This window comes from Mixophyes fleayi, chromosome 9, assembly GCF_038048845.1.
Source record: "Mixophyes fleayi isolate aMixFle1 chromosome 9, aMixFle1.hap1, whole genome shotgun sequence".
In the NCBI taxonomy this organism is placed as follows: domain Eukaryota; kingdom Metazoa; phylum Chordata; class Amphibia; order Anura; family Limnodynastidae; genus Mixophyes; species Mixophyes fleayi.
In genome coordinates this window covers 16,482,598-16,505,685 of record NC_134410.1, presented here as the reverse complement: position 1 = coordinate 16,505,685, position 23,088 = coordinate 16,482,598, and the positions used below count along the sequence as shown (strand labels likewise).

The 23,088-nt window shown below is 40.9% G+C and overlaps 1 long non-coding RNA gene across 1 annotated transcript; it reads left to right on the top strand.

Annotated features, from left to right (window-relative positions):
* Positions 1-488: 488 nt before the first annotated feature.
* Positions 489-21,642, top strand: LOC142102072 (uncharacterized). Its single transcript, XR_012679197.1, has 2 exons — positions 489-600; positions 20,946-21,642. It is a non-coding gene; the product is annotated as an uncharacterized LOC142102072 (long non-coding RNA).
* The last annotated feature ends 1,446 nt before the right edge of the window (positions 21,643-23,088 follow it).

Genomic DNA, 23,088 nt, shown 5'->3' with positions numbered 1-23,088 from the left:
TTCTAAGCTGCTTACTTAAAATGGCTTCCAAACCTCTATTATCAAACAGACACATGGTTGAGGATTCCATGAAATGTTCTCATTCTGTTTTGCTGCACTGGTTAAAGAAACGATACGCGGCTGGCTGAAACATCGCTATTTCAGAATTTGTAATGCCAAGGTACTCGGCCTACCAGCTTGTCTTTTGGAGACAATATGCTGACACCAGTTGTAACAAGAAAATATCTGATGTAAAAAAACAGAACGTTCAAGTGGAGCTGAAACAGGTAAAGCAAATAAACAGAGCAAAGTCCACAAAACACTATTATAAATTGCATAATGTTTTTTTTAACAAAAGCAGTGAATGAAATTATGTACTTTGATGGGAAAGGGGAGGGAGGATGCTCTGTACCCATAACTCCCACTCCCCAAATTACCGGGAAATCTAACCAGACATTAGTTAATAGTAACAGATCATGAAGGTCAAAGTTGTTACAATGTAATGTTGATGAGTAAACATTGTCACTAATTCAACAATAAGATAATATATAAGTGTGGTGTAATATAAAGATCGACAGAACACTCGTTTTACTTTCATCATATCTGCAGCGGAAAGTCAGGGTAAGACTGTGATTGTACTGTTTTGAGGGGATAGTTGTCATTTAATATCAAATCTTCTCTTAATCGTCAATATTGTAGTTTAAGCCTGTGCTGTGTATATAACTCACATTATCATTAGCAGCATATTATGTAATCAGTATAATAGACACACCAGGAGGGGTAAAACAAATGATTGATGATCTAAATCAGTGTTTCCCAATCCCAGTCCTCAGGGACCCCTAACAGTGCAGGTTTTCCTGATCACAGATTAAATAATTATACAACCTGTGGATCTTTCATAATGTGTCAGTCAGTAATGAATACATCTGTGCTCCAGCAAGGAGATATGGAAAACATGCACTGTTAGGGGTCCCTGAGGACTGAGTTTGAGAAACACTGTTCTAGGTAAACGAGAGGACTGGTCAAGACAGTGACAACTACAGTTTAATGCCATAAAATGCTAAATTATGCACTTGGGTCTCAAAAATCCAAAGGCTAAATATAGTATTAACGGCACTATAATGACTATTGAGGAGAGAAGGGATCTAGGAGTCACTATTTCAGGTGACTTAAAGGCAGGTAAGCAATGTAACACAGCAATGAGATAGGCAAGTCAGGTGCTTGGTTGCATAGGGAGAGGAATAAGTAGCAGAAGGAAGTAATAATACCACTGTATAGGTCATTGGTACGGCCTCATCTAGAATACTGTGTTCAGTTCTGGAGGCCATATCTCCAGAAGGATATAAATACATTCGAGACTGTACAAAGAAGGGCAACTAAAATGGTGCATGGCCTATATGACAGAACTTACCCGGAAAGACTAAATGATCTTAACATATATAGTTTGGAGCAGAGAAGGGGAACATGATAGAAACTGTCATATATAGCAAGGGTTATAACAAGGTGCAGGAGGGAAACATTCTTCAAAGGAAGAGAAGTATTAGAACACGAGGACATACACTGACACTGGGTGGAAGAGAAGTACTAGAACACGAGGACATGTACTGACACTGGGGGGGAAGAGAAGTATTAGAACACGAGGACATGTACTGACACTGGGGGGGGAAGAGAAGTATTAGAACACGAGGACATGCACTGACACTGGGTGGAAGAGAAGTATTAGAACACGAGGACATACACTGACACTGGGGGGAAGAGAAGTATTAGAACATGAGGACATGTACTGACACTGGGGGGAAGAGAAGTATTAGAACACGAGGACATGTACTGACACTGGGGGGAAGAGAAGTATTAGAACACGAGGACATACACTGACACTGGGGGGAAGAGAAGTATTAGAACACGAGGACATACACTGACACTGGGGGGAAGAGAAGTATTAGAGCATGAGGACATACACTGACACTGGGGGGAAGAGAAGTATTAGAACACGAGGACATACACTGACACTGGGGGGAAGAGAAGTATTAGAACATGAGGACATGCACTGACACTGGGGGGAAGAGAAGTATTAGAACACGAGGACATGTACTGACACTGGGGGGAAGAGAAGTACTAGAACACGAGGACATGTACTGACACTGGGGGGAAGAGAAGTATTAGAATACGAGGACATGCACTGACACTGGGGGGGAAGAGAAGTATTAGAACACGAGGACATACACTGACACTGGGGGGTAAGAGAAGTATTAGAACACGAGGACATACACTGACACTGGGGGGGAAGAGAAGTATTAGAACATGAGGATATACACTGACACTGGGGGGAAGAGAAGTACTAGAACACAAGGACATACACTGACACTGGGGGGAAGAGAAGTATTAGAACACGAGGACATGTACTGACACTGGGGGGAAGAGAAGTACTAGAACACGAGGACATGTACTGACACTGGGGGGAAGAGAAGTATTAGAACACGAGGACATGCACTGACACTGGGGGGAAGAGAAGTATTAGAACACGAGGACATACACTGACACTGGGGGGGAAGAGAAGTATTAGAACATGAGGACATGTACTGACACTGGGGGGAAGAGAAGTATTAGAACACGAGGACATGTACTGACACTGGGGGGAAGAGAAGTATTAGAACACGAGGACATGTACTGACACTGGGGGGAAGAGAAGTATTAGAACACAAGGACATACACTGACATTGGGGGGAAGAGAAGTATTAGCACATGAGGACATGCACTGAAACTGGGGGGAAGAGAAGTATTAGAACACGATGATATGCACTGACACTGGGGGGAAGAGAAGTATTAGCACATGAGGACATACACTGACACTGGGGGGAAGAGAAGTATTAGAACACGAGGACATACACTGACACTGGGGGGAAGAGAAGTATTAGAACATGAGGACATACACTGACACTGGGGGGAAGAGAAGTATTAGAACACAAGGACATACACTGACACTGGGGGGAAGAGAAGTATTAGAACACGAGGACATACACTGACACTGGGGGGAAGAGATGTATTAGAACACGAGGATATGCACTGACACTGGGGGTAAGTAGGTTCAGAGGAAATTTGAGAAAAAATTACTTCACATAAAGGGTAGTGGATAAGTGGAATAGCCTCCCATCAGAGGTGGTAGAGGCTAATACAGTAGAGCAATTTAAACATGATTGGGATAGACATAAGAATATCCTTACAAAGAATAAATGATCAAATAGGGTTTGAGGTTACCATAGGTTAAAAAAATGGGCAGACTAGATGGGCCAAGTGGTTCTTATCTGCCATCAAATTCTATGTTTCTCTTATTAAAGTAATTCTATCGTTTTAAAATAATCATTGCCCAATCAATTGAATGTGTGTCCAAAGCACAAAGTAATTTATTTTAGCAGATGTAAATAGTCAACAATTCAATACATTATTATATTATGATAAAGTACAGTACAGCACAGCCAATACCAAAAGATAAGTACATACCAAATGCAATCGCTTGCGCACGCTGCGCACCCACCGGACCCGATGGACAATATTCTGTATAGAATATTGTGTCAGAGTTGACTGAGGCCCCAGTGAGATATATAATATATATAATATATATATAATGCAACTAATGCAACTAATATATATACAGTCAGTGTTTCATTGTGAACGATAGAGAACAATAGAGATGACGTAGATTGTTTCTATAGGTCCAGACGTTGGGTGGGTCCAGGCCAGACAGGTAATAGGTTGATTCAATCTAAGGAATCCAAAGGTGGGGGTCTTCTCTCCAGGGGGTCTGCTCCTTTTCATAGCCAGTATCATACAAAGGTTTACTCTCTAATATCAATAACTAAAGTATGCAATGTGCGATCTCTTCGCCGACTGCACCGGACAGCTGCTGATGATTAGGGCTTCAATATGATATCAGGCATGACACCTTTCCTATTACCTAAACCTTTAATAACACTACAATGTACATATAATCAACATATATATATATATCTCTCTCTATATATATATATATATATATATATAGACTAATAATAAACCGAATACTATCTGCTCCTGAGTTACAGTGTAACAGAACCAATATGAAATTATATAAATAACTAACTGTTGTAATGCGAGTGTGTGCGCGCGTATTTTACCGTGCGAATGCACCATGCCACATAACACGTGGCGTACGCTTCGCAATACGCACGGCAAACCAATATTAAACCAATATACTTTCGTTCATCCAATTATACGACTTCGACAGTCCACCCTTTGATAGTACAATAAACTATCACCTTAAAGATGTTATAAGCAGGATCTCAGTACCATGTTTCATTGTTATGTAATACAAATCCCCCTTGGTGTATGTCCACGCTGTTTGTAGATCTAAACAAGTTATCATAAGAGAGAGTCTTAATCCTCTAAACGACTTCTTCTTCTACTATAAACCGTACACTTCTGGAGCTTGGAGATAACCTTTTGTATGCCCTTCAAGGGTGCAATAAAACACTTAATACATTATTTGGAAAGGTACACGGTACAGTAGAACGTGTATCAGCTATACAGAATTCTCTACTACAGTTCTTCAAGTTTAACAGGTTCTTCTGTCCAACGCATGTCTTCAAGCTCAGAATACATTTAAACACTTCATGTTCATCAATAGCATCATCCTATGTCTATCAATAATGTCATATGCAATCTCCTTCAGTTTGCATTAATATACACACATCTAATAAAGTCACCAGTTCTTTTCATCAACCCTTGTGGGCGGGCTATTGTCTGTTCGTTCTTCCCAGTCTCTCAATACTCAGATTTAACAGTGATTGGCTTGCAAAGCATTGGGAGACTTCAGACTAAGGGACCTAGGTGTCCTACTTTTTCCCTTACTGACCTCCCGCCTATAGTTCGGGTACCTCAAGAATATTTAGTGGAAAGAGAACTAATCCTACTTGATATAATCACTGAGGCACGTGTGAGCACGCCCAGCACTTTGTTTGGTCTAAAACCTTACCCTCCCAAGAATGATAATCATTCTCAAGGATGCCTGCTCAAGTCCGAATATTACTGGACTGGCATCGCTGGGTGTGTCTCTTTTTTAACTATGGGGTCGCCGTACTTACGGACGTAATGCTACTCAGACAATAGCCCCTCGCACTTTCTCCAAGCTCCAAGGTTTCCAAATTTTCCTTTACCCCTAAATTGAATAGAGTAATTGGCCGGACTGATTATGCTACTAACTTCTTCCTCCCCAATACCTCCTTATCACTACCCGAACCAGTCTCTGTCACCTGCCAATAATCAAAAGAATTAACCATCCTGAGAAGAGAGTGAAATGAGAGAACACAAAAGAGGAAAAACTACAACTTCATGCTGGACAACAGTCTTAGCCTTTGGCTCAGGTGCTACTAACTGCATTCGAGGCCTTCCAGTACAGACTCATGAGTGCCCTTGGACCCTTCTCTGAGTGTTGGCCCCTCTGCAGTGGGTGGTATGGGCACCAGTGTGTCTCTGCTACCCTTAAAGCCGTGAGGCTGGTAGCCTACACCTGGTACGTGTCTGGCAAATAACCTAAGCTTAAGAAATTTCTGCTCCACAACTTACTCTCCCGATCCAACATCCTGACAGTTAGTGTGACCTTTCAGGAAACAGTGTTTCGGACGTTCTTGATTACTGTCTCGCTATTTACCTTCTCTCAGGGTCTAACCTAGCCTCCCAGTTACAATCTCATCTCACGAGGGGTCAAGAACATTTCAAAAACTGACAGGTTAGGAGTCTGCCCAGGGGTGATCTCTTGGTAGCGGGAAAGGACTAGTGGCACTTCAATCAAGTTCCAACTCTTATTCTATTCAATTCATTCTACCGAGTACCACTACTTTATGTTCACACTGGTTTATGGCTAGCTGAAAGTATGTGATTTGTTACCACTACTCATACATTATACATCTATTATCAATAACATGAATACCCCTATCATCTATTATAACTCTAGGACTATCACATTAAATAACAAAAGCTTTGAGTATGAAACAGTAATACATTAGACACATTTCAATACACCTCTACCTAGACATATTTCATTGGTACACCTGTGTATACTTGAGGATCCTGCATGGTGGTAATTGGGTGACGTGTATTTGTTTTACCTGGAGGAAAACCCATCAGCAGGAGGGATATGGGATGGCTCTATTGGTCTACCTTGTCCATCTCTCTAGAGTCCACCAGACTCCTCACCACATCTCTTCACCTTCCAGACAGTTTATCCCTCGGGTAACACAAATCTTCCTATATTAACCAATATGTGTATGCGTGCATGTGTGTGTGTGTTCACCTTTTTAAAACTAAAACAATACAACGAAAAACAAAACAAAACATAGATTTGTTAGCTGTCACATAAAACCCTGCTGTCTATTTGACAGCTATGTTCTCCCTGGTGTGACAGCCATGTATGGTTGTTCGTGTAAGTGTGGACCTTACTAGCAGCTACTTCAGTTGGTAACTGTGTCACTGTATAAAGTCCTCTATGTAGTGTCCTAATCATGTGCTGGTATTGCTATAAAACGATTTCTCAGTCACCTCAACATCGCCCTCTAGACTAGAAAAATGCTAAAGACCAATGTATATCAATCGATTTTCCCTCTGCCAACTCACATGTCATTCTCAGTACCTCATATTCAGCTACTTGACTAAGTGGGAAAAGGCAAAGGGGTCTCTTTCTATAACACTTTCTTCAAATATAACAGTATCCAGTACATGCCTGTCTAACAGTGAAAATTATAAAACATGAAAATTCTACATTTTCTAGGGTTTCACATTATGTCGTATCTTGTGGTAAAAATCCTACTCCAATGTTCTACACAGAGATGCATATCTGTATGCCTATCCTCTAGCAATCTCCTGTCTCCACCCTTTGTGCATCCATAAAAAGGCACATTTTTGTACAGGAGGCACGAGCCAAAACAAAAAACAAAACAGATATGCAATCTATAACACATGAATCGTATTTCCACAACAGAACCTTTCTGCTTAAAATCAGCAGTTTCTATACACATGAAAACAAAACCCCTGACTGTTTCTGTAACTCATATCAATCTAGTGTGTGTATCTCTGAATTTGTCTTATGTAAAAACATAAAAATATGTTTTAGCCCCATTGTTGAGACTGATTTTATCTCTACCAGAGCAGAGAGAGAGAGAGAGAGAGAGAGAGAGAGAGAGAGAGAGAGAGAGAAAGAGAGAGGGAGAGAGAGAGGTAGAGAGAGAGAGAGAGAGAGCGGGAGAGAGAGAGGTAGAGAGAGAGAGAGGGAGCGGGAGAGAGAGAGATAGAGGGAGCGGGAGAGAGAGAGCGGGAGAGAGAGAGAGAGGTAGAGAGGGAGAGAGAGAGGGAGAGAGAGGGAGCGGGAGAGAGAGAGAGAGGGAGAGACTAGCGTTTGTGTAAAGAATGAGAAATAGGAAAGCAATGAATGATGGGAATACAAACATACATGTAGAAAGGGAGATTTTTTTACAACAAAATGACAGCTGGATTGGACTCTGACTCTATGGGGAAATGGCTGTATTCATTCCACTGTTCCCCTTAGCTATTTGCTAACTATGACCCCTCCCCATACTTGACTAGGGGTTCTTAATAGTGCAATCCAGTGTCGTCCGTCATTTGTTCATTAAGAACTCGGTATCTCATTGACTACATACCTTTTCAACGGACTTTTCTAACTTATAATAGAGAAATGTAAAAATGTACTCTTAGTGACTCATATTTTCTCTGAAATACATAAAACGATATTTTGGAGCAAAGTATGTACATACTTCATTGTTGGATAATGATTCTCAGCCAAACAAATTATCATGAGTCACTGCAGCCTAAAACAAAAGAGTGTTCCAATTGTCTATTGTTAATTAGTCTTTCAAGAGTAATTCTGCTATTTCTCTATCTCACCCCTTTTAAACACTTGTCTATACTTCTTTTGTGTCCCCTTTATCTGTGAAAAGAAAAACAAGATAGTTATCTTAAAACAGCAAACAAAACAAACATTTCTATTCTTTGCCGTCGGCTAGTGATTTAGGAAAACAAACATGTGACAACATAAAACGAACAAACAAAATCAACAAAGATTACTTTAAAAAAAAATAAGTTTCTTTCTACATTTTGCACCTTAATGCTCACCACAGATTAACTCTAGAGTCGGCTATATTTCTCCCCCAGAATATTAGTTGTTACAGAGTGTGCAATCAATTAAAGGGGAACCTCTGAGAGAAGTGTACGCCTCCTTTGTGGATGCCTATGTGATTTTCAACCCAGGTATCCATTCTTCTCTCTACACAGTTCCTACTCATGTGTCCCTTCTTACGGCAGTAGAAACACATCCCTGTCATGTCTGCACAATGTTTTGCTAGGTGTCCCATTTTATTGCATTGAAAACACTTCCTCAACTCCTGTTGTTTCTCTTCCTTTTTACAATCTCTCCTAATGTGTCCTTGTTCTCTGCAATTGTAACATCTCACTATTCTGGGTTTCCTGTTATGTGGGTTGTATGCTGGTGGTCGTGTGTGCAGTCTCTCTGGTGCTGGGATACTTACCATTATTACCCTATCACTTAGTGCTTTTTCCTCTTTACATATATTTTTATCATGTCCTATAGCTGACTCCCTGAGAACACTTACAGTAATTCCTTTCCAGTTTGGTAATGAAGTTTGCACCCTTCTTTTCAAGTTTTCCCTGAGGCCATCCATTAGAACTTTAACAGCAACCTCCCTGTAATATACATTATCTTTTATGTCTGGTACCCCAGTATATTTGCCCATTGCTATCAAAGCTCTGCAAAAATAGTCTGTTGCCTTTTCACTATCTTTTTGCTGGATAGTAAAAATTTTACTCCAGTCCACTATCACTGGAAAATATATGGCCAACTGTGTGATTATATGTCTAATATTGTCCTGATTATCATCCTCGGTTAAGGATTCATCCTCCTCCAACATACAATCCTTAATGAACTTTTGTATATCAGTATTGGGAGGAAGACAGGTCTTCAATAATACTCGCCAATCGTTATTAGTTGGCTCATACATATTACCATAATATCTAATAAACTTCTGACATTTGGTCAAATCCTTCTTAGGATCAGGGAAATCAGACAAAATTGAAAATGTTTCAGACCTAGTGCATGGATCATGCTTTGCTACATGTTTTAAGGGAACATCACTATTCCTGTCTGCTTTCCCATTGGGAACTGCTGTTGTGCAGACAGGATGTAAGTCTACCAAATCATTAAAACTAGTTGCTGAAATTGCTGCTGCAGTACAATGGATGTCTCCCCCTGTGTTAACCTTTTCATTATTCTCACCACTTTCAGCAGCTGCCCCTGCTGGTGGGACCGTTCCTCTTCTTTGTCCTGAAACATTACTTTTAACGTTACTTAAAACAACATACAACTTACTAGTTACAGTTTTTACATTTTTGGTATTGGCTGTACTTCCCGCCCCGACCGAATTTATCGGGGGCGTGTTTGCGCTCAGTTCGCCACGCTTTGCAACGCACACTTCCGGAATGCTTGTTTCCGGTACGCTTACTTCCGCTGAACACGTGTTTTTCCTTACACTCACTTCCGCTGTGCGTTCGCTGCTCTGCCACATGTTACCTTCCATTTGCCACAATTTTAAACAGTCATCATGTTTAATTCTCGTTTTTGTTGATTTAATCAACCACACTTTATCTCTAACATTATTTAACACCTCTGAGTCAAGAGTACCTATGTTTGGGAAAGGTTTCACACACTCCCGGGTCATCTTGACCCATTTGTCGCAATATGCCGTAGCATACGCACCGTATTTATTATACATAACATATTTTGCCGAACCAACCGGCCATTCATTAGGCAGCACAACATGAACTATCTCTAGCATTTGCTTCATATCCATTGTGAAAACAACCTATTTCTCAACGCTACACAAAAAGACTTTTACCTGTTCTCTTTTGAAACAGAACTTACTAGAGATTTTTTTTTATTCCTGGACGTTTTCAACAGGCACGTCCCCTTAAAGATATCAATGCCCTTCCTAGTTTGAGTACTTTACCACTGTCAGCACCCGATATCAATCAAGAATATCAGTGGTTGCAGCGTATTTCCTCCCACATCTCCCAAGTCGCAAACACGGCTGCACTAAATCAACCATGCGGTCCAATCGCACCGCCTACGGATACTAACTATCGGTAAGCTTTGCGATTAATATTTGGGAATGCCGCGAAAACCTGTTATTTTCGCTTTGAGTATACCTGCCAAGTATACTCTGTGGTGTCTCTTTATCACCTGCTCTTTGTTAGAACAGAACACCACTCACACAAAGGTTTCTTTATATCCTGCTCAGCCCTAGAACAGAACCTTTGTTGTCAGGTCACCTTTTTTTAACATGCCCCGTCAGACACACCTGAACTAAAGCGCTATCAATTTTCAACAGTTCCACACTGCCCTCCCAATACTTAATCAAGGCCCTGCCATGCGGTCCAACCGCACTGCTCAGAGATACTAGTTATCTGTGAACATCGTGATTAGTATTAGGCACATGTGTAAAAACCAATAGTTGCCTATAGTTACCAGTATATTTTTGCCTTTATATATTCATTCACATACACACACATAACCTTTGTTTTCTGTACAGAAAATAACTTTCCCAAACAATAGCACGATCTTTTCAGAGACTTTACCAAGTGCTTACAGTATGCATATAACAACTATCAAAACTATTGTTCAACCACGTGGCAAATCTACCGGAAGTTCGCGTACGCACAGCAGGAACTACACATACGCACAGCAATGCAATACACTTTTAAAACATAAAACGACAATAAAAAGAAACATTTTTCTTTCTTGTCCCTAGATTCTAATTAGCGTTCCTTCAGTCTATGCAACAACGGACATTCGGTTTCGCAACACACAGTGAACCACAGGTATTAGACGTATTACGTTCTTTCCTGCTTTATATGACGCGTCCGTCCATCCACCCTTTGTTGAGGAACCGAATATCGTAAGCGTTGCATACCTGCCGGTAACGTAATTCCTAACTCACGAGCCCCCATATTATTAAAGTAATTCTATCGTTTTAAAATAATCATTGCCCAATCAATTGAATGTGTGTCCAAAGCACAAAGTAATTTATTTTAGCAGATGTAAATAGTCAACAATTCAATACATTATTATATTATGATAAAGTACAGTACAGCACAGCCAATACCAAAAGATAAGTACATACCAAATGCAATCGCTTGCGCACGCTGCGCACCCACCGGACCCGATGGACAATATTCTGTATAGAATATTGTGTCAGAGTTGACTGAGGCCCCAGTGAGATGCAGCTAATATATATACAGTCAGTGTTTCATTGTGAACAATAGAGATGACGTAGATTGTTTCTATAGGTCCAGACGTTGGGTGGGTCCAGGCCAGACAGGTAATAGGTTGATTCAATCTAAGGAATCCAAAGGTGGGGGTCTTCTCTCCAGGGGGTCTGCTCCTTTTCATAGCCAGTATCATACAAAGGTTTACTCTCTAATATCAATAACTAAAGTATGCAATGTGCGATCTCTTCGCCGACTGCACCGGACAGCTGCTGATGATTAGGGCTTCAATATGATATCAGGCATGACACCTTTCCTATTACCTAAACCTTTAATAACACTACAATGTACATATAATCAACATATATATATATATATATATCTCTATATATATATATATATATATATATATATATATATATATATAGACTAATAATAAACCGAATACTATCTGCTCCTGAGTTACAGTGTAACAGAACCAATATGAAATTATATAAATAACTAACTGTTGTAATGCGAGTGTGTGCGCGCGTATTTTACCGTGCGAATGCACCACGCCACGTAACACGTGGCGTACGCTTCGCAATACGCACGGCAAACCAATATTAAACCAATATACTTTCGTTCATCCAACTATACGACTTCAACACTCTGTTTCTAGTATAATTGTGTACCAATGATGTACATGATTCTAATTATTTAGTTTTCAGCTAGAATACTTTAGTAGTAATTAATGTATGTTTTAGAATATTCATTATGACTCCATTCCCTGGCTCTGTGTAATAGAACGGTTTGTTATAAACTAGCTCCGAGCATGTGAATACCGTTTGCATAATGCAAACCTTCATTGTAGTTTAGGAATCTTAAAATATTGTTTTAAAGCTTCATTTCTGCTTCTTAGCAGCCAAAAGTTTTTTTGTTTACTTTATTGTCCAGGGAGGGGGTGGGGGGGCAATACATTTTTTGGTCCGAGGACCAAAAAATTGGAAGATTCACCACGGGGTTAGAAGCAGAGGAGGAGTGGTATTGTCATATAGGGGACGTGCAAAGTACCTTTCCTGTGCCACATTTACCCCCCCCCCCCTCACCTCTGTATCTCTCACCTATATCACACCTGACCTCAGCTCTTCCCTGAAATATTAAAATATATACGATCTGATGGAAGATAATAATCTGAAGACCGATCTTTTTCAGCTTTCGGATAGGTTTGGACAATGCTGTGCAGCTCCCTTGATATTTATGGCCAATTCATTTCAAAGGGGATTCTACGTGTAGTGCACCACTGCATTAAAATGAATGAATGGACCATACAAATCAATAGGAAAAATACAGCACAACACTGATCAAACTGCTTGTGTCTCTAGTGGTTATGTGCACAATGTCTTCCATTACATATGAATGGACACTGATTTAAAGCAAGGAGCACCCTAAAAAAGTGCCTTGATGCAAAAGTGATACAACACACATAGATGTAAGTATGAATGTGTGAGCTTTATTATAACATGTGGGTGCATACATTGCAGTTGTGTTACACAGCATTGGAACACACGGTGTCATTGTGCCATAGAATAGAGAACTCTGCCCAGAAGGTGAGATCCTTAGATGAGTAGATTAAAGAAATATCATATATATATATATATATATATATATATATATATATATATATATATCTATATCCACTTATTGCAGAAACTAGATGATTATACAATTCAGTAATCTAAAAAGCATCATTTTAATACAGTTTGTTTTGCTCTGACCCCCCTCTTGTTTATGCTGCTGTCTGTAAAATAGATTTCTAGCAGAGATTTAATGTTTAGTTTTGGGGGGTAACAAATAGACAATAATTTATAAGTTAGACCTTACCCTTGAACATGCTCTGTGTATATAGAGATAACAGAGAACAAGAACATTTATGTAAACCCATCATAACTTGGAACAGTAATAAAAACGTAATACATGTTATGGTGATGAGATAGGGGCTAATTCCTTATGGGAAAGATAATAACAGATAAGGGAGTTTATATTTGCAGAACATTTCCCTTGGGGCAGCTTCTGTGGGAGGTCACCTCTCTCTGTGACTGAATGTTGAATGACCCTACAGGATGGACGTTGGGAATCAGTGTAGAAAATGATGAATGATTAATTTATGAAGCTCTTGATTTTGTATTTGTACACGTTACCAGAACCCAGGAGTGACTTGGAGCTAATGCTGCCATGTTTACCTACATTGCTCTGTCCTCAATTAGGTATTTTGGATCCAGGACAGTTATTAGTTCTGTGTTCCTGTTCAAGCAACTGGGATTTAATAAATCATTTAATGTTTTAGGGCCTGATTCATTAAGGATCTTAAATGAAGAGGATCCTTATTTCAGTCTCCTGGACAAAACCATGTTACAATGCAAGGGGTTCAAATTAGTTTTCTGTTTTGCACATAAGTTAAATACTGACTGTTTTTTCATGTAACACACACATATCAACTTTAAATTTCAGTGTACAAATAAGCTATCAAGTATTTGTGTGCTACATGAAAAAACAGTATTTAACTTATGTGCAAAACAGAATACTCATTTGCACCCCTTGCATTGTAACATGGTTTTGTCCAGGAGACTGAAATAAGAATCCTCTTCATTTAAGATCCTTAATAAATCAGGCCCTTAGTTTTTATAAGACTAATAGGTGTCTGTCTGTGATAACTGTTTCTAGATGAGGATCTCTAAACAACACATTCCAATGTTTGATTATAATGTTTTGATCTCGTAACCATTTAATTCCACAATGAATGGGAAGTTTTCTGATTGGTCTTTATGTATCTCTGTATCTTACTATATACTATCTTTCTAATTGTTGTTTTCTGGTGACTGCACTTTGTCTGAGCGGTTCTGGATATTCCCTTTTTCTAAATCTTTTGCTGTAAGTGATCTCTGTTCATTAAAGTCCTGTTCACGGCTACAGTGTCTTCAAATAAGAATAAAGTGTGAAAATGTAATATTACTCTTCCATTTGTCTAAGTGACAAGTAATGGAGATCGCTATTGGTAATTGAACTTGTTTGGTTTATAAACCATAAAGTCCTCAAATTGCTTAGGAAAGTCCTCACACGAAGCACAAGGGAAAGACGACCCGCAGGCTCACTTGTATTTTCTCGCCCCTCTCTGGCTCTCATGAGCCATCACTATCAGGGCTGCCACCAGAAATTACGGGGCCCAATACAAATGTAATAGGCAGGGCCCCTCTCCTTTCTTCTCCACCCACCCCAATTTTTATAATAATCTTCTACCCGACATTTTCCTTCTCCCCGTTTGTTTCAGTCGCACCCATCCCCGGTTCTACCTATCCCCTGTAGTAGTTTACTTAACTCTCTGCTACTTCTTTCTGTCTCCTTTCGGCTCTTTTCCATTGACAGTGTTGTGACTTTATTAATTCTATGTTGTCAGCGATGCTGCGGGCGCCTCTCTGCCTTGTCACGCTCTCTTCTACGCTACCTCCCTTAATCCACTGCAGAGGCTCCCCACCATTTTTTTGGGGCCCAGGGCTGATGGGGCGCCATACGCTGTTGGGCCCCATACAGCTGTACTCCCTGTACCCCCCTTATGTCGGCCCGGATCACTATAAACTGTTTTGTTAATTTACTTGTAATCAGTTCATCAGGACACTGAAGCATGGGTGGGCACTGCTGAGCTCTTTATTCAGCCATCTGCAGACTTAGGTACATTGCACACTGCCCCCACCCCCACTTCCCAGCATTCCCCATGGTCTTAGGGACCATCACTAAAGATCCAAGCTTAAACATATAAGGGAGTGTCTACAAACATTAAGCATATCTAATGCAATAACATCACATCTTCTTTTCTTTTGGTCTTAGGGACCATCACTAAAGATCCAAGCTTAAACATATAAGGGAGTGTCTACAAACATTAAGCATATCTAATGCAATAACATCACATCTTCTTTTCTTTAAAGATTAGCCCTGTATCCTTCAGTATAACAATTCAACGATATAACATTAAGAACATCATCTAACACGTTTCAATGAGTCTCTCAGGTCTGCGTATTTCTCTTTTGGGTCTTTCACACAAAGTCTGTGTTTCGTCAACCATGTTGGACCTTTCTTCCATCATGGTTTGTTCACCATTATCAAGTCCATCATACATGTCAGATGAAGGGTATTCTTCAGTCGTGTTGCCATCACTATGGTTGGGTTGAGATCTTAAATCGACCCGATTTCTTCTTACTTCTGTTCCACGATCTGTACGTACAATATAAGATCTTGGTGCTACTTGTGCTTGCACAATACCTTTCTGCATCCAAATGCCTTTCTCATGATCTCGGAGACGGACTTGGTCACCTGATCTTAGATCAGATAAGCTTTTTGCTCGCCTATCATGGTACAGTTTCTGTTTCTCCTGTTGACGTACCTTACTCAGTCTCACCAATGCTGAGTTATGCGTATTAAGTAGTTCATCACTTATCGGAAGATTTGCTCTAATCATCCTTCCCATCAGCATTTGTGCAGGAGAGAGTCCATCCTGTAGAGGTGTACTGCGGTAGATTAAAAGACTTTTGTAGAAATCTTCTTTGCCGTCTTGTGCTTTTTTCATTAAACTCTTTACAGTTTTTACTGAACTTTCCACCAACCCATTTGACTGTGGATAGTGGGGACTCGATGTTGCATTAACAAATTCCCACTCTTTAGCAAATTGTCTAAATTCAGCGCTGGAAAACTGAGGTCCATTGTCAGTGAACACTTCCATAGGAACACCATGCCTTGCAAAGATTGACTTCATGCAACTGATTACGGCTTTACTAGTAGTTGTAGGTAGAGTCTGCACCTCAGGGTAATTAGAATAATAATCAGTCACGACAATGTGCGTTTTTCCAATACAATCAAACAAATCTGCGCCTACCTTCTGGTATGGTCTCTCTGGCACTGCTTGAGGACTCAGCGGCTCGACTTGTTGCTTTGGTCTGTACATAAGACACAGTTCACATGTAGCTGTTGTCTGTGCTATGTCCTGGTTCATTCTTGGCCAATACATTACTTCACGCGCCCTCCGTTTACAATTCTCTTCTCCTAAGTGGCCTTCATGTATCTTGCACAGCATAATTTTTCTTAGTCGTGCAGGTATAACAATTCTATTGCCTTTGTAAATAATCCAAATGATAGAGTGGGGCATTTCGGGCCTAGAAGATGTAACATTGTGGCACTCATTTGTTGTTTTCTGGGGGAAACTATGCGTCTATCTCTTTATCCATGAATTGGACTCCACAGCACGGGAAAGTGTGTCAGCAATGTACATGTATTTACCAGGACAGTACAGCAATTGGACATCATATTTCTGTAGTCTTATAAGCATTCGTTGAATTCTCATGGGACAGTCATGTAACGATTTAGCCATGATAGCTACCAATGGCTTGTGGTCAGTTTCCACTGTAAACGCTTGACCATACACAAATTGATGAAATCGCTCACATGCATATGTGATTGCTAGAAGTTCTTTTTCTATCTGAGCATATCTTGTTTCAGCACTTGTCAATGCTCTTGATGCATAGATTACCGGTTGCCATGTATCCTTATGTTCTTGTAACAACACTGAGCCTAGGCCAAATTGCGAGGCATCTGTTGAAATTCTTATTCTTTTTGTAGGATCAAAGAATCTTAGTACCGGTTGCTCTGTGATGGTCTGTTTCAAGTTTTGCCAACTTTCTTCTTGTTCATGTGACCACATCCACTCATTATTTTTGTCCAACAACCATCTTAGAGGTGCTGTTTGTTCAGAGAGTTGAGAAATAAACTTTCCTAAGTAAGTAATCATTCCTAGGAATCTTCTCACGTCATCTTTGTTGTTAGGACGTTCCATGTTTATTATGGCTGATATTTTCCTCGGGTCAGGCTTCACACCTTCCTCCGAAACCACGTCACCCATAAAGGTAAGTGTTTTCACACCAAATTCACATTTGTCCTTGTTCAGCTTTAGATTCACTTTCTTGATAAGTTCCATTACTTGTCTCAGTCTAGAATCATGTTCTTCTTTTGTAGATCCCCAGACAATAATGTCATCCATCATTGTTTCAACACCTGGAATGTGTTCAAAAATCATGTGTATCCTTTTGTGATATACTTCTGGAGCAGACAATATCCCATATGGTAGTCGAAGGAATCTGTATCGACCTTCTGGGGTATTAAATGTACACAGCATTGAGCTGGCTTCATCTAGCTTCATCTGCCAGAATCCTGAAAATGCATCCCACTTCTGACACCATGTTTTGTTAATTTACTTGTAATCAGTTCATCAGGACACTGAAGCATGGGTGGGCACTGCTGAGCTCTTTATTCAGCCATCTGCAGACTTAGGTACATTGCACACTGCCCCCACCCCCACTTCCCAGCATTCCCCATAGTCTTAGGGACCATCACTAAAGATCCAAGCTTAAACATATAAGGGAGTGTCTACAAACATTAAGCATATCTAATGCAATAACACCACATACACAACATTGGAAAGGCGCCATCTTGACTCTCAATGGCCCCTCCTGGAACACTGCTCCTCTAAGCAATACAATAAGCTGTGGGTGGCATTTGTCCAGTGTGGAACCCTTCCCTCAGCACCAAGCTCTGAGGGGAGCGGGATCTCTCGCATAGACAGTCTGCCTCTCCTTGCTTATCCCACTACTTAAAGAAGTTCACTATACAGAAGTCAATGAAGTTGCGACTTCTCATGCTGGGTATCCTTCTCCTCGCTTTCCACTCAGCTGGGTTAAGTGGTACTACAAATCCCAGCGCCTGGCACATTGGTGCTCCAAACACGGCCCAGGTAACACTCTGGCGCTCCTGCAATTTGCAATCCACATGTCCGACATACTGACAGATTACACTGTCCCATCATAGAATTTATGTCTGGACAGAATTACTCCAGAAACAATTGGGGACCAGTTCCCTCTTGTAACCCTTGGTCTCTGTTGGGCACCGAGAAACCCATGGTGCCCCCAAGGGTGTGGCTGTGGCTGGACACATTATTCACAGTTACTGTGTCCTACAAGCACTAACATCATTTGTGTGTTCAACCTAATATGTCCCTCGTGTCAGCGTCCATGGACCAGCTCACCAGAGTGCCGGGGGGGGGATCCAGGAGCTTCTCTGCTCTGTCCCAGGTGCCCCGGCTGTCACTCTCCCCCCACACAGGTTCGGATCACCTTATATCAGCCTTATGTTGCTAAGCAACCATTTCTAGTCTAAGGACTTGTGTCGGGGATACACATTCAGTCACTGGGAGGTGTGACTAACAACACCAGAGGGGTTTTATATATATATATATATATATATATATATATATATATTCCTTTTCTACAAAAATACATGGTTTACTGTACCATGAACGTAGAAACTGTGAATTGCTGTAACCTGTGGCTACATTTCTCCTCTAGCTCCTCCCCCTATTCCTAGGGCCTCTATATGTAATCAGTGATGCTGGTGGCCCTAGCCAAGCCTGTCACCTCTCCCCCGGGGCCCGTACAACCAACACAATGTACTCACAACCACAGCGGTCACTAAGTCCTTCCCCAGCTATGTGAGTATGGGAGGTACAGTAATAGATAAGTCCGGCTCTTCCTATAGAGAGGGAGCATCTCACAAGTCACATCTGTAGCCCATGGTCTGTCCACATTATACCCCTGTATGGGACAGGTCTGCTTCAGGACAGTATGGAGGGAATGTGCTACATATTATACAGTGTGATACAGAAGCATTATACGTCCCAGATAATAATAGTACATACATGGACGAGGTAGAGGATGATGAGTACAAACTATTAGAGCAGTCAGTTCATAAACAGCTAATAACTAATACTAAAGATATCCCGCTTTATACTGTTCTTTAGGACCGTCACATTTAATACATAGAGGACAATTTGTAATTTTAGTTTAGGTCCGAACTAAAATGTTCATATTATCTGAACAATCGGTAGAGCCCAATGCATGTGGCAGCATTGTGATCTAAACACAGATAAAGGCGCTGTTTGTAACGGACTACCTGACTCCACTAGTTTTAGTACAGAGCCATAGTAAGCCCAGGCACGGCGCTCCCATTAGGCAAGGTTAGGCAGTTGCCTAGGGCCCCAGCTATGGAGGGCGCCACAGAATGAAAATTACTTTAAAACTGTGCAGCGACCGCTGACCATACCTTCCACGGCCGCCGCACAGCATTCAGATAAATCCACGGGGAGGGGGGAAGAGGCTATTGCTCACCACCGCCGCCTCTCTGCTCCGTCTCCTCCCCTCCACTCACTGACTGTCGGGCGTGACATCATCATCACGGCCCGACAGTGTCAGTGAGTGGAGGGGAGCAGAGAGGCGGCGGTGTTGAGGCAAGGTAAGGAAAGACGTGGGGAGGGGGGAGGAGGGAGGAGGGAGCCGGGAGCCGATTTTTAACATGTTTCTGCAGCGGGGGGAGGGGGGGCGCCAATTTTTGCGGCGGGGGGCGCCGATTTTGACAAAGTGCCTAGGGCGCCATGGACCCTAGCACCGGCCCTGAGTAAGCCTTTGTTGCAGGCAGCTAGCAATTCACTTCCCTATAAACTGCAGACTGAAGAGTTCTTAACTTCTGTTACTATACCCCTGTAAAAAACAAAGACTTAACCAGAAAACTAAAAATAACGACACCAGACAACTGTTACATTTGGCTATAATTTAAATTGCAAAAATGTCTGTTTACCAAGGATTAAGCTGATTTTACCATTCTAATTTGTATTTTATAGTAATCACTATAGGTTAACAACTGTGCACATATATTAGCTATATAAATACGTGCAATCTGCCTATTAATTATGATACAATCAAATTACAATATGAACTCTATGCTAGATGGTTTCACAACCTAAGATATAATAGAGTAACCAATATATATAATTTCTAATTCTCCAATAGAAGTTATTAGAGTCTATATTTGCTTAATAATTGGGAAGTTAAAGACTTATATTGGGGAGATAATTATATTGATAGAGCACAGTGGCCTAGTGGTTAGCACTTCTGCCTCACAGCACTAGGGTCATGAGTTCGATTCCCAACCATGGCCTTATCTGCGTGCAGTTTGTATGTTCTCCCCATGTTTGCGTGGGTTTCCTCTGGGTGCTCCTGTTTCCTCCCACACTCCAAAAACATACTGGTAGGTTAATTGGCTGCTATTAAAATTGACCCTAGTGTTTCCGTCTGTGTGAAAGTGTTTATTGTATTAAGATAGTGAGACAGCGAAACAGTTGCAATTTTAAAATCACCAATTACACATTATATTAAGCACTATACAACACATACTTTATTTTTAACCTATATATCTCTACTTAACATTAAACCAGGTTCAATTATTTTAATGCATACTAATTCAATTTTAAAGTTTTAATTCAAGTTACATCCTGGAGTGCCCTGATATACACATCTTTTTCTTTGGTCTCTTGACATCTAAATCAGCCTACATTATTTCTATGGGTGGAGACAGCTTTTCTCTATGTGTAATATATATAAAATACTATACCGGCAGCAAATAAGAAATCATTAGTTATTATTTGCACAACTGTAACTCTCTGGCTGACAAATATCTTGTATAAAATGCTTCAGATTGTCCCAGCTGTCACCTCACCCCCGTGTTCCTCTTCTCAGGTACCTCCAGCAAAGATGTCCTCAGCAGCAACATTTCTCATCATATTTGGGATCCTCTTCAACACTTTCCAGCTGTCCTGTCAAACATGGGAAAGATTCTCTGCAAAGCACATTACTTCGTCACCACAGGCAGACTTCGACTGTACCAGGGCCATGACCGACTCATCATGGTCTGTAGTAAATGGGCAGTGCAAACCTTCCAATACCTTCATTCATTCCTCTACTGGACCAGTAAAAGATATTTGTAAAATTGGCACTGGCGTGAGAGATAAAACAAGTACAACTGCATTTCAACTCACTACGTGTAGAAAAGGAGACAGATGTGCCTATACTGGACATAATCAGGTGTCTGTAATATGTGTAACCTGCAATAATATAAGACCTGTACACTTGGTTAAAATAGGAAGGTGCTAAAATTTGGAAAATTGAGGTTTTCTGCATCCACCAATGATGGCAGTCCTGAAAATAGGGACTGTACACATATACCGTAGTATAGAGAACTTCCAGGAATAGACCTCCCCTCTCTATATAACACACAGTGATAATGTACCATTTTTGCTAATAACATAGTGATTGGTATAAAACAGCTCAGCCAGGTAAAGTCTCATGTTACACAGCTCAGTGTCTATGTATCACTATATAAACCTGCTTATTGTGATTATCATATACTGAACTAATAAATACCTAATTAATGCTGCTAATTGTTTGTTGTTTTTTTCAAGAATTCTGTAAACACAAAATACCACAAGAGGTGAGGCCACGATTTGTGGGCAGGCCACGTAGGCCCATACTCTCAGATGCTATCTCTCCTTCCTCCGGAGAAGAGAGTAATGTCAGCCCCAACTCTCACTCAGGTCATAGTTCACATGGTTTTTTTGTTTTGTTATGTTGTTGAGGTTTTTCTTTTAGATCAGTGGTGGAAGTGGGGGGTATATGGTGGTACGCCATACCGCCACTTCTCCTGCTGCAAATACCATTCACTTACATTCTCCATACCGCCACTTCTCCTGCTGCAAATACCATTCACTTACATTCTCCATACCGCCACTTCTCCTGCTGCAAATACCATTCACTTACATTCTCCATATCGCCACTTCTCCTGCTGCAAATACCATTCACTTACATTCTCCATACCGCCACTTCTACATATCCACGCCGACCACTGTTTTAAATAGTATTTACTTATTTTGAATAGTTTTTAGTTTAAACAGATATATTTTAATTTCAATAGCATTTATTTATTCATTCTAATTGTGTTATCATCATCAACATTTATTTATATAGCCAGCAAATTCTGTAGCGCTTTACAAATGAGAACAAACATTAATAAAACAATACTGGGTAATACATACAGACAGAGAGGTAAGAGATTATTATTATTTTTCTTTCTAATAGCACATTGTAATAATAGGTAGGAAGACGGAGAACAAACATTGCAATGAGGGGAAGGGAACTGGATAATGGGCTTAAGGGACCAAAACTGTATACCCGGCCCTGCATCTGACATAGAAAATATATATAAAGAAAAATAATAGGAAAATGCAATGTTTATAGATAAGACTTTATGGGCCTGATGCAGAGATGTATTTACGCCACTTTATGTAGTGTAAACCAGTGGCAGATTCGGGGGGGGGGGGGGTGATCGGGGCATTCGCCCCCCCTAGCAGCAAAAAGCTAAGTCTCAGCCGCCGATTAAAACGGGAGGGGCGGGGCTAAGCGCGTGGGGGCGGGGCTAAATGTGGGCCAGCCAATAAGAGTGGTCCCAGTCGGCGACCACAACGAAAGGGGGCGGGGTCAATTGCGGGCAGAAGGCGGGGTTAACGCAGGCCAGCCAATCAGAGCAAAGGAGGGGTCGTGATTATGCAAAATCGCCCCCCCTAAACATAAAGTCTAGATCCGCCCCTGGTGTAAACTGGACATATTTACAATGCGCATGTCCACAATGCTTGTCTATGCACCACTACAGACAAGCGCGTATCTGGCCTCCTTGCAGCTGCAGCGGTGGGAAGGGGCAGGCGAGGAGGAGACGTATGTTTCGCACCAGCTAGTGGGCAGCTGATAATGATGACTCGGTGTAAACCAGGCACATAAGCTGGCAATGCAGAGACAAAAGAATATCAATTTGTAATTTACATTAATATCA